Here is a 14,091-nt window from a genome sequence, read left to right as displayed (position 1 = left end):
AACGAATTAAACATAAATGTCGCCCGAATGGTGAAACTAAAATATAAGTCGGCAAATAGTGATCCAAATGGAAAAATTACGATCATCTGTGATCTGTTATCGATTCTCGATTTTTCATATGAAAATAAACTGAAATATAAACAATATGTTGGTATATTTATAAAATTAAACATATTTAAGTTTTGAAAAGATCACATGAAAATTTCGTTATTATTCACATTCAAAAATATTTTCAAATATTTTAGTAAATTAGAGTGATTACTGAAAATAAATATTTTAATTTCATTTATAACTAAACAAACTATATGGGTTGATGTTGTTTGCACTGAAAATTTGCTGAAAATAGTGAGAACGTTAATTTTGTCAAATATTTGAACAATTTTAAGGGGTCTGTGTCTTCTTGAATGAAACACAGGTTTTTGGATAAAAATAATTTTAGTTTTGAGCTCTACACACTATGTCCAACTTTTCTTTAACTTGGTTATCCTTTCCAAAAAATAAGATTTGTCGTGGTCATAAAAACAGGTATTTATTTGTGAGGTGATTTCATCCTTGGAATCAAATCTCTTTCCGCTGAGACTTTTCTTCAGGTTTGGAAACAATAAATAGTCACTCGGTGTTAAATCCGGAGAATGGGGCGGAAGAGGGAGCATACCCAAGTGATCTGTCAATCTACGATCGGCAAATATGATATCGTGATTTTTTCAATTGTTTCGGGTGTAAAGACCTCAACTGGGCGTGTAGAACGTTCGATATTTTCCGTGCTTGTACGGCCACTATAAAATTCAGTAAACCACTTTTTTACCATTGAAATTGATGGTGCAGAGTTCCCTTAGTATTTATCATGCTTAGCCTTAGTTTGAGTGATGACTTTTATCCATTTTCTCCTCAAGTCATGCAGTAGTCTGCTATTATTGGTTGTCAAACACATACTAAATGAAGCAAAAGTTAACTGACATATGCCTGTTGACATGAGCAGTGTTGCCCTTTCAGTTTGTAGGCGGCAAAAAGAACGTATCTTAGTACGTATAGCACTAGGCAATAATTAATCGTTCGTTAATTTTTTTAACAAACTGTCAAACAATTACATTTAAACTTGAACATGTACTGATATTTTTTTTGTATTTTACTTTCAATATTTGTTGTGTATGATTTCAAATGAACATGTCTTCTGTGGATCTGTCTATTTAACTGGCAGTTGTTTTGGTTTTATGTCGTTCTCCCTGACACGTTGTCTGCTCTAGCACTGTTAGCTCATGTTTTTAAGCTCATGTACCATTTCTAGCAGTAAGTACTTTGGACATTGCTCATGTAGCTGTATAGTTTTTTTCTGCACGTGTTGTAACGTTTGCTAGTTTTATAGTATTTTTCGATTTTTTATTTTTACTTTTTGTTTTTATTAAACATTTTTATAATGAGAATTTTCTTAGACCATTTTACATTGCTGTGCGTAATACATACATACATATGTGTGCATTTATTTCTTTTAGAGCAAGAAATTCCGTTAAAAAGGACATCCATCCATTCATTCATTTATTTAGTTTTTATATTGTTTTATGCTGAAGTATTTAAGCTTGCGGCATTTATTTATACGGGCTTTTGTTTACAGCATTTCATGCACGAACATGGGTTAAAGATTTTCTTTTTTTTTCTGTAGTCATTTTGGTATTTTTTTGTATTTTTTTCGTAGCTGCAGTTGAAACTGCAAAAATATGAAAAATGTGAACAAATTGGTTGAACAAAATTTTGAAGGACAAAATAAGAAATGACGTTCCTTGGTAATGTAAGAGATGTAGAGAATATTTGCTGTAATTTAAGTGTAAAGATTTGAAACAAAAAAATAAGTAAAGCTTACAATGACCTTGACAAATGTTTCAAAGAAATAAAAATATTAAATATAAATAAAAATAATAATTTAAAAACAAAATAAAACTAGAAATTCAAATTTTTTAAAGATTTCTTTTAATTGTTATAACTGAAGGAATAGTGATGAAGTTAAAATTTTATATTTGTGAAAATAAACGTAACCATAGTTTTCATCAAATGTTTATTTTATATTACATGTCTATTATAAGATTAAAAAATTTCAAATCTATTTTGATATTTTCTAAATTATAGCTTGATTATAATAATAAGACGTATAATAGTGTAAATGAGATAGGTGTCATAATATTCTAGTTCATTTTCATATAAAATATCAATTTTGGTTGAAATTATTAATGATCACAGATTGTCGTCCTTTTTCCGTTTGACCTACTATTTCAAATTATAAGTAGATTTTGGGTTCATAATATACATAAGTGATAACAGATTATCGAGCTTTTTGCATTTCAACCACTATTTACCGAGATATCGTCTCGTTATTGTTTCAGTTGATTTTCATATCAAAAATCGATTTTTAGTTGAAAATATAAATGAGCCCAGATTTACGTTCTTTTCTCCATTCGGACTACTTACTATTTACCTACTTATAGCCATGATTATTCAGATGATTTTCATATAAAAATTCGATTTTATGTTGAAAATATAATATAAATATAGTTGATCATAGATTACACAGGTCAACAGCAAAAAAAGGCTTCACTAACCACTATATAGATTTGATGCATCATTGATACCTAAGTACAAAAATGGTAAAAAATTTTCAATTCTATGGAATGATTTTTTTTTCTAAAATTGTCATAACTTATTATAACTCAAAAAGGGTTATTCCGATATTATTGAAGTAAACTTAGAAAAGTTCAAATTTACATAACATTTAGTCTGTTTATAATAACAAATTGAAGCAAAAAATATATTTTTTACGTGAAAATAGCAAATTGTTGTCATTTAAAAAACTCATGAAAAATCGAAAACGGCAGAACTTGTTCAGGTTTAATACTTTGTTGCAAGGCCGCGTATAATAAGAACAAAATGAGATATCGAAGATAAAAATCTATTGATTTTTTTTCGAATTTATTCACAATTAAGTGTTTTCGCTCATTTTGATAAAATTTAACTTTTTTGTTTGATATATTAAAATTAAGTAGTTAATGTTCTTCTTTCGATTGATTGAATGTTGAAAATATTTTCCCCATGCTATGTACAAATTTTTACGTATATTGCGTTTTAATCGGCTCAGTAATTTTGGAGTTATAATAACAAATTGAAGCAAAAAATATTTTTTTTATGTAAAAATATAAAATTTTTTGTTTTAAAAAAATCATGAAAAATCGAAAACGGCAGAAATTATTTAGATTTATTATTTTATCGCAAAGCCACATGTAATAGGAACAAAACGAGATATCGATCATAAAAATCGATGGACTATTTTCGAATTTATTCACGATTGTTTTTTAAACACAAAAATTTGCTATTTTCATGTAAAAAAATATTTTTTGCTTCAATTTGTTATTATAACTCCGAAACTACTGAGCCGATTAAAACTTAATATATAAACGGATTAAAGGTTATGTAAATTTGAAATTTTCTAAGTTTACTTCAATTATATCGGAATAACCGTTTTTGATTTATCATAAATTATGTGGAGAAACATATGAAAAAATTCACAATTTCAGAAAAAAAAATTAAAAAAAATCTATTCATAGAATTTAAAATGTTTACCAATTTTGTACTACTGGAACCACAATACATCAAAATTGAGTAGTGGTTTAAAAAGCCTCCAAAATTTTTTCGATTTTGTTGTGCTGTGTTATCGTCCTTTTCCACTTGGCCCACAATTTAAAGCCAAGTATATATTTCAGTTCATTTTCATACAAAAAATCGAGTACTTTTTTCACTTTGGCAACTTTTTAGCCACGTTTATGTTTCAGTTAATATTTTCATATGATAAATTGATTTGGGGTTGAAAATATCAGTGATCACAGATTATCATCCTCTTGCCATTTGGATCACTGTCTACAGACTTATAGTCACGTTTATGTTTAAAATATAAGTGATCACAGATAATCTCCCTTTTGCCATTTGGATCACTATTTACCGACTGATAGCAACATTTATGTTTAAATTTATTTTCACATGAAAAATAGTTTTTGGTTAAAAATATAAGTGATCACAGATTATGGTTATTTTTCCATTTGGATCACTATTTAAAGACTTATAGGCATGTTTATCTTTCAGTTCATTTTTATATGAATTGAAAATATAAATAAACGCAGATGGTTATATTTCTGTTCATTTTTATCATTTAGACAACAATTTATCGTTCATGTTTCAGTTCATTTTCATATGAGAAATCGATCGATCGTGATCACAGATGATGAGAAAGGTGTCTTGATGATTAGACACTTTTCTTTGTATAGAAAAGTGTGTTGATTAGTTTGTATTTTTATGAAAGTGTCTTGATTAGTCTTACAAAAGTCATGTAAGATAAAATAAAGTTTTTTAAAAATTGTATGGCTGATAAAATCAATACGGATGTTCCCTTTACAATTAAAAAAAAATCTTCAAAAAGATTTTACAAATTTGCAAGATTATTTCTTTTATTTCTAAACTATTTTAGATTAATAAAATTTTAATGAGTCACAATTTTTAGCTTACAAAACATTACAATGAATTTGGTTAATTATCACTTCAAATTCTTATTAACAATTGCTTTTTTTTAACTAATTTGACATTGTAATGACATTTTAATAAATCATTAAACACCAACTTAAGGCAAATAAAACCAATAAACAGGCCGAATATAGCTCGGCTGTCCCGAATCTTATGTACCCTTCACCAAAGTTACTTTAAGACAAAGATTGAAAACAATTTTATTATTGAATTACTGTGGCGTTCTATACGTCCTTGGAAAGGTCTTTCAAATATCTATCATTAGACATCCATATTGTCTACATTAATGACTTAGTAACCCAGATATACATAGGTGAACAATTCAGGTAGTCGTGAATTTTTGCTTATATGTATTTCAGCCATTTGTGGGATCGATTTTAAAAAGCAGGGACTTTAGCGGATTTTTTGGTGGCTAGGTAAAGTTGATTTGAACATACAGACGGATAGACAGTCAGGCGACCATGGTGTTACGTCGACTCCGTTTATAGGGTCGGAAATGAAAAATTTTTCAAATTACAAATCGAATAACAATTTTTTATATACCCTTGCCACTTATGGTGTAGGGTATAACAATACCAGAAATTCATAGCAGAAACGTTTATTTACAAATTGTTTGGCACTTAAAAAAGAGACGTGAAACATTAACAAATAACAATGACAATTATGGGCACAACAAGTGGGTCTCCCAAAAAAAAGAAAAATTAAACTGAAATAAAAACAAACAAATACAAATAAGACAGACACATCAGCCTACTTAAACAAATATTATATCAAAACGGGCCTCCTCTTCTTCATGGCTGACATAAAGACAGAAAGAAGAGCGATCAACCCAAACAATAACAGATAATATTTACGCACATGCCACTTTTCTTTCAGTTTTGTTTTTAATTTTTTCTGCTTTGTGGCATTGAAAAAGTAGTGAATATGAAAATAAAATATTCTCTACTTAAAAAGACGTCATCATCATTATCTTTGTATATAAATGTCTGCTACATCAGCTATATTTTCCAACATAATCATCGCCCTTACCATTATTTTTTTTAATAGAGAAGACATATTTTCCTTCATTTTGTTTTCAAACACATAGCAGGGAACTGTGAACTCAGCAAGAGCAACAATTTTTCTCAATGTTATAAAAATCTAATAAAAACAATGGATATTTAAGCAATATGATGCCTGAAGTATGCTTAAATGATACACTACAAAGAGTTTTCCAATAGGGACTTCCGAAGTGTGAAAGTTGATGCAATATAATGCAGCTTTTTCTCTCGAATTGCCTGTCAGTTATTCAGTTTGTTTGACCAAATTACCATGAACGGATATAGCGTTCAACATCACCTGCAAATTATTAAATTATTTTATTTCTTTTTTCATAAAAAAATCATCTTCAGCAATGATAGGAACAACACCAATCCACATGAGATCCAAGAGAGCCCAATGCATCCCGAAAAAGTCACAGATTGGGCATTTTGAGTTGGCGTCGTCATCGGTTTATATTTTTTTGAGAACGATGTTAGCCAATCCATAACCGTCAACGGCGAGCGCTATAGATCTATGATTACCAACTTATTTTGGCCTTAATTGGATGATATGGACACCATCGACATGTGCATGTGGTGCCAACAGCTCATTACACATTGGACATTCTGCACAAGCTATTTTAGGGCATGGAAATTACACCGAGAACGAGAGATTTGACCTTTTTACAGATTCCTATATGACCCTAAGGATTTTTTCATAAAAAAAATCGAGACGATATTCCTCTTTCCTGTGAACATCAGTGGTCGGCTCTTTTAGCTACCAGAGCTCCAAATATGATCGATCATTTACCTGTAAACACCACGAATATCGACGAAGTTCGTAAAACTACGCGCAGAGAAAAAATATAGTTGGGCATGGTTGTAACCATTTCAATATTGTTACAAATTTTTTAACTATATTATAGTCACAGTAACCATTTTCATGATTGTGGTAACCATAATATGGTTAAGTTACTATTCACATGATTGTATCAACCATATATATGGTTACAGTAAACAAATATATGTTTGTGACAACCATTCATATGATGAAAGACTTATCATATTATGTTGCTCTCGGCTTAAGGCTTATCATAATCTGAGAACAACATATTATGATAAAATTATTCATCATAAATATGGTTGCCACAAACATATATTTGTTTACTGTAACCATATATATGGTTGATACAATCATGTGAATCGTAAATTAACCATATTATGGTTACCACAAACATGTAAACAGTTACTGTGACTATAATATTGTTAAAAATCGTGTAACACTATTTAAATGGTTACAGTAACCATGGCCAATTATATTTTTTCTCTGCGTGTAGGAAATGGCACTATCAGGAAATGGCCCATGCTGTAATTGAATTGTCTCGATATCTAACACCAGTAACAGCCATTGTACAGTGGTTTGGAAACTTTTTTTTGGAAATAATTCGGTATCTTTTGGAGATATCGCAAAAAAAATTTAAAATGTTGCAGCTGAGGTATTTTCGAGTTGATTGGTAGCATCATAGGCTGAATGTGTCGCCCTTCAAAGTTTATCGAATCACGCACAGAAAGTTGTAACATGCAAAAAGGGACGAATTTTTTAAGTTTTTTTTTTCTAAAAAAGTCCCTATATTTCATTCGTTTATAGAATATCTAGGTCAACCATTTGGGGGGGAAATAAATTAAACTTTATTTTATATTTTTTTGTCCTTTTTCATATTAAAACTTTTAGGTTTTAGGGGAGGATTTACCCCCTGGAACCGCGCATTGTTTATATGTTACTTAAATTTTTACTATCACACGGGAAATAACAGTTTTTGGAACACATTTTCCCCGTTTTAGGAAATTCGGTATTTGTAAACAGAAAATGGCAAAAATTATAATAAAATTGATTTGAGGGCATTCTGGTCTAAATTAGTTCTAAATTTTGTCATGATACAGTAATTAAAATATTATATATTTTTGTTCAGTTACCTTTTTGGAAAAGTAATTTTTTTTTTGGAAAATATATATATAAATAATAAATATTTCTTTAAAGATCTCCCCCATTGATGTAGCTCTTTAAAATTAATAAATTTTATGATAGAACTTTTACATAAAATGTAGTTGCCGTTGAAAAGTGGGTGTGTTAAATTTTTATATTTTTGAAGACACACTAAATACCATCATAAAAATTAAAATAATAAAAAACAAACTAATTTATTATTTATTTATTTATGTTTTCTTTTTGCCTACCAAATATTTCTTGCTGAAATAAAATCACACACACAGAAATACCAAAGAATACAGCAGAAGAAAATCTCCATTGCCAAGTTCATGTGATTGTTCCTCATTCGTGAAGGCTGTTGAGCAAAATAAATTTCAATGTGCGTGTTAAGAACTTTTTCAGTTCATAAACAGAAAAGAAAATTTAAGTATTTTTGTACTGAAAATTATATAGTAAGTATATTTTTTTCTTTGTTGATTTATTTTATTTATTTAGCTTAAAAATTAATGGTTATTACACCCTGTCTTGTCTAATTATATGGAAAATTTTACAAATAATATTTAGTACAATTTACGAGCTGTAAAGAGAATTGAAATAAAAGACTTCTCACGGAAATTGTGAATTATTTTTTTTAAGGTTTTCGTTTCATGTTTTCAAGTTTTGCACGATTGCACAAAATTATTGAATGTAAAAATTCTTTCCTTTTCATATTTCTATTTTGTGTGTTACTAATGAGGTGTTTCCTTTTTTTAACTGTTGAATTGTTGTATAAAGTTTTGAGTAATATTTTTTTATAAGTATAAAATTAAAGTAAATGAAAGGATAATCGAAATAATTAGAATATTTTTTTAAAATAAAACAAGTTACACTGTTATGTTTGGCTATATTCTTAAAAGTTGGTAGAAAGATTCATATAAAACTTGTTTATGTCCAATTTCATCACGATATAAATTGTTATAAGACAATTATGAATGTTAAACTCAGTTTCTGAGGATGACCTTGTAGGGGAACTAGGGTCAAATGTTTCCGATTTTAGTTACAAAACGTAGCTAGTTTTGTAACTAGTTGTCACTCTAAATCATAGGTAAAATCACTAGTTCGGGACAGTCTCCTAGAACTGCTCAGAAATGTTTAAATCTACAACTACTAGGGTATTCGAATTATTCGATTTTTCTCTTGTTCGAATAAAACGAATAATTCGAATAAGAGATTTTAACTTGTTCGAATAATTCGATTACACGTTTAAAATTAATCGAATTATTCGAATAATTTAAATTTTTTAAAGTAAAGAATGAAGTTTTGATGTAGGTTTTTTAATATTTTATTGTTAAAGAAAAACAAAAATAACGTTAAGTTAACAATTCAAGTACTGATAATGTTAAAAAACATTCGAAAACAAAGTCCATTATTACATTTTCAACAGAAATATTCTGATCAGATTAACTCCTGAACAATCTACAAAACAATTGACTAGCAAACCCTTTAGTTTCCGTTTTGGAGCTATGCTTTAAAAAATTTGAGCTAGTTGGACATGATCCTGAATTCAAACACAATAAAAACGTATTAAGAACTTTTTTATGTCGTTCATTCATTCGGGTTTTAAATTGAATAACCAATTCTTTAGTAAATTAATTATTCACTATTTCTAAATTATTTATAACAAATTGTATTATACATCAAGTTCTATCTATCAACGTGTCCGAATCGTTGCTTAATAAAGTGGTCTTGGGGAATTACACAATATAGTGAATCTGTCCAAAGTTTGATATTATTGTCAGTGAACGTGGCTAATTTGAAGTCAGACAGTGCATGATTGACGCATTTACAAATACGCAAAAAGTTTATTACCATGTTAGACAAAGATCTTCAACGATGTTCAAAATCATGTATAAGACGAACTCAATGTTTTTCTTGCAACAAAACGTTAGTTTGCAATATTTGTGTTTATCATTCGATTTATTAAATATTTTGCACTTACGTACGCGGTTAATAACATCACTTATATGCACATATTTTAAGATCATGGCCATCATCTATTTCAATGTAATCATTATAAATGTCATCCTCAATATCACTTTCGACGACCGTTTCAAAATCACATTCAACTCCACTTTAATCTAAGTTAAAATTTTGATTATTAATTGCGACTCTTCTAATATTTCGCCAGCTAAATAACAAATATTTTATTCCGTACCTTTTATTTTCATTGGTTCAAGTCCTAAGTTAAAAATTTTGAAAGATTTGTTTTTAGAATTGTAACTTCTTGCAGTAATATTTATATATTTATAAAAGGAGCTATCGGAACACTCATCTACAATGATCGAAAGTCCCTTTGTCTTTAGTTATTTGTGAAATTTCAGAAACAATACTATTTTTGTGAGTCCTTATTACTTATTTAAATTTGAAATTATGAAAAATTTTAAGCAATTTAATAAATTTAAATTGCAATTATATCAATTCTGTCGAATTTTGTCGAATTATCTTTAAACCTGTGACCTGTAGTTTGATTACAAGGTTTACATGGATGGACGGACAGACCGACATCGCTTAGTCTACTGGGAAAGTGATCCTGAGCAGATTGGTATACTTTAAGGTGGGTGTTGGGACAATATTTTTGTATGTTGCAAACAACAGCCCTAACCCATTATATCTCCCCCACTATGGTGGTGTAGTTTATAAACATGCACTTTTCTTAATAAAACTTTTTTGTATATATAAAATAAATTATATTTTAATTTGACCTTTATATATATAAAGGATGAAATTTTGACATTTAGTATAGAATATTTGGGTCTTTAACGCACTATTTTTTTAAAAGAAATTTATTGGCAATCTTAAAGGATATTAAAGGATAAACATTTTAAAGGACATTTTTGACATATTTTGATCCTTACAGGATAAAATAAAGATAATACAAAATAGTTTACAACTCTTCTTGTTCTTTTGACATACAATTTGTCATTGTTGGAATAGCAGGAGTATTTTTAAATATTTTTTGAAAAATGTACTTCTTTGAAATTTTTAAGTCCTTAAAAAAGGACACAGGATCACGAAATGAAAAACTGAAAACACAGTTTTCCTCCATTACATTTATAGTTTCAGACGTATATCATCCGGTTCGTGTCTAACGAATTTTTTCTCTATTTGTCGGACGGTGTAATAAATGGTGTCATAGAATAGTATTGTATATAAAAAAAAGTTTGACATCTGACAGTTTTGGGTTTGAAAAAAGGGAGCAATACACGATTGAGAAGAACGATCAAATATTCAAACTGAATTCTCTTAAGCCTATTGATATATTCTATTAATATCACATATGAGATATTTGGGGGTTTCTTAATATCGATTTAAACAGACAGACCGACATAGTTAAAGCGAATCCTTACCAGCCATGGAATAAACACCACTAGAAAACAAAACTTATTTATTTATAATATATTTCATCACTTGTCTATAGCTTATAAATTCTGTGAATAAATCTAATTGAGATTTTTAGCAACCATGTGTAAAGAAAATGTTCTATTTTCTTAATAAAATGTTATACATTTGTAGCATACGTTTATTACACAATCCTAAGCAATTCAATTAAATTCCATATTCTATTTTAAAACAATTTCTTGTGTAAAAATGGGAACACAAGCGAATAACTAATAAAATCAAATTATCCTTTACACCAGCAGGCGTATGAGTAATATGAAATATACAATATATTTATTAAATTAAAATTAATCATACGTTTTGTGCTACATGCTGCAATAAAGTCTTCAAACTATTAGTTTTATTAAACATGCACTCTTATGACAGTTATTACTTTTTCTCTTCTTCTTTTCATGTATTACTTTTTAATTAATATTAACAATAGAAACAATGTTAATTGAAAGAACATGGGGAGATTTAAATTAAAGCCACCAGCCTCCGTAAGAGGAGGGGAGGTGAAGGGCAATAGAGGTTACAAACATGAATGGTTTGAAAGCAGGGATGGAAAATTTTATAATGATGGAAAATTTTATAATAATACTATTTCATACTCAAAAGTACCGCAGTACTACCGGGACTCATTTGAAGCTTTCAAGCAATTCTCAGTATTTTATGTAAATAGATAAATTTACATTAAATACTGTGAAGCATGTCTAGTTCCTACAGATTTCTCGGATCGGATTTCTTTCGTGAATTCGACTATATTGCAAGTTCATATTGAACTCTATAAAATTACTTAATTATCACAGCAATGTTCCATAAAACGGTTTCAAAAATGTTTTGCGATAACACTTATCAAAGTATCTGAACTGGCTCTGGTTATAGTTGTTCTAAAGAAATCGGAAGAACGGACATGCTTATATCGAACATCAGATATACATATATAAATCTGTAGGAACTAATAGGAACTTAACAATTCACATTGAAAAATGTAATATAAAATGTTTTGCAAACTAACTTCTAAAATTATACTCAGGATCAACATAGTAGCTTTTTGTCCTAATTTAATAACCTATTGCCTGTTACCTGCAATAACGTATTATCTTAGTTGTGCGTTCCCGTTTGTGCGTTCATATTAACGTTTTAACCAGATGTTATCTGACATAATATTATTTTCCTTAGAAAATTAAAAAAGATATATCAGTTTAAAAACTACTGACAAATTAAATTTTTTGAGTTATGACGACATTGCAGCAAATGAGCGATATATGAGTGATTTTAGAGAATTACAAATTCCCTCAATTTAATGCGAACGTTACAAAGCGTTAAATTCAAATCGCAAACAGTATTTATTAATTAAAAAAATTATTGATAATAGATTCTTGAATCCATTCATCATTTGAATATGTTTAAATATTTTTAGAAAAATATTTGAAGTAAAATTTGTCGGTTAACAAAATATTTTATGTTTAAAAAATAAACGCTTTAACGCTTTGTAACGTTCGCTTGCAACATTCATCATGTTTAGAAACATGCCCATAAGTACACACAGAAAACAGATTCGTAATGGCAACCGAATTTGTTTCCAATCTAATGATTCAGTTCCATACACAGAATTTTCCGTTTTTAGCAACTGAAAATCAGTTGATAAAGAAGAATTTCGGTTAAAGCAACCAAAATTTTGTTACAAGTTGTAAAATTTTGTAGCCACAACTTGGCATCAAATTCGGTTGCTACTACGAATCTCTTTTCTCTGTGTAGAAACTTCTACTTATGAACAATATTCATAACATGCTGTTATTATTGGGTATATGAGTTAAAAATGCGGGTTTTTTCAAATTGAAAGCTTTTATTTTGAAACATTTGCACAATATAAATTCATTCAAAGTATTGACCACTATTAGCTATGAACATTTCCCATCTTTCTGGAAACATATGGATTTCGAGCCAAAAGAACTGTTCATCTTTTGAGGCCAAGAACGAATCAACCCAATATCGGATAATCTATTCAAAAGTGAAGCGTGTCTCAGAAAAAAGCATTCAGCATCGATCGAAACAAACAGTAGTGGGACGGGTCACGGTTTGGACTATAAAGCAGGTGCGGCAAAACCACTTCATTCTAAATACTTTTTAACAGGTATTGCTACATGTGGCTGAGCTTTGACATAATGGAATATTACGGGTTCATTTCGGCAAATGTTTCAACTGAATCAGTTGCGTTCGGTACAGGTTGCTTGTGAAGGTCTGGCCAGATTTCATTAATAATATTAATTACTGCGGATAAAATAATTTTACTTATTATTAAAATAAATAAAAATTCACATAAAAATTTACATATAAATTAAACTAACAATAAATTTACAAGCCAAAATAAAACTTTAGACAATAAATTTAAAAATATAATTTTTTTTAACTTATAAATTTAACATTATTTAAATAAATAAAATTAGTAAACATGAAAACCCTATTCTTAATAGATCATAATAGATATGATCCTTTTGCTGGCACCAAATACAGAGTGCCATGGATATTTGGCTTTGATGTCGATTCGTCTGGTTAGCCGGGCTTCACATACGAACTCTTACGCTTCGGGTTATTGTAATGGATCCATTTTTCATCGCAAGTAATGATTCGGTGCTATAATGATTTTCTTTTATAGCGTTCAATCATCATTTCGGACATACAAAATTATATTTCAAAGTCTCTCAATTCGTATGGTATCCAATTTCCCTGCTTTTGGATAAATCCTGCTGTTTGCTCCCAATGTTTTTGCAAGCTCTTGTTGAGTTTTACAACCATCTTCATGGAGTAATGCCTCCAATTCTTGGTCTTCAAACTATGGTGGCTGGTCTGGGCTATCTTTGTCTTCCGTGTCAACATCAGCACTTCTGAACAGCACAAATCATCTCTCGCACGTTGAAACCGATGGAACAGATTCACCGTAAGCTTTGGTGAGCATCGGTATGCTTCAGCGGCACTATATTTTTCAAATTAAAGAAGTAAACATAACTTCCCGAATTTTTGGTTGGCAAATCTTTGTTGGCAAATCCGACATTTTTAAGTCATACATCCAATAGCATTGTTTGTAGGTATGACAACTGTGAAGTAGCTTTA

Source organism: Calliphora vicina, chromosome 1, assembly GCF_958450345.1.
Source record: "Calliphora vicina chromosome 1, idCalVici1.1, whole genome shotgun sequence".
NCBI lineage: Eukaryota > Metazoa > Arthropoda > Insecta > Diptera > Calliphoridae > Calliphora > Calliphora vicina.
This window is presented reverse-complemented; position numbering follows the sequence as displayed.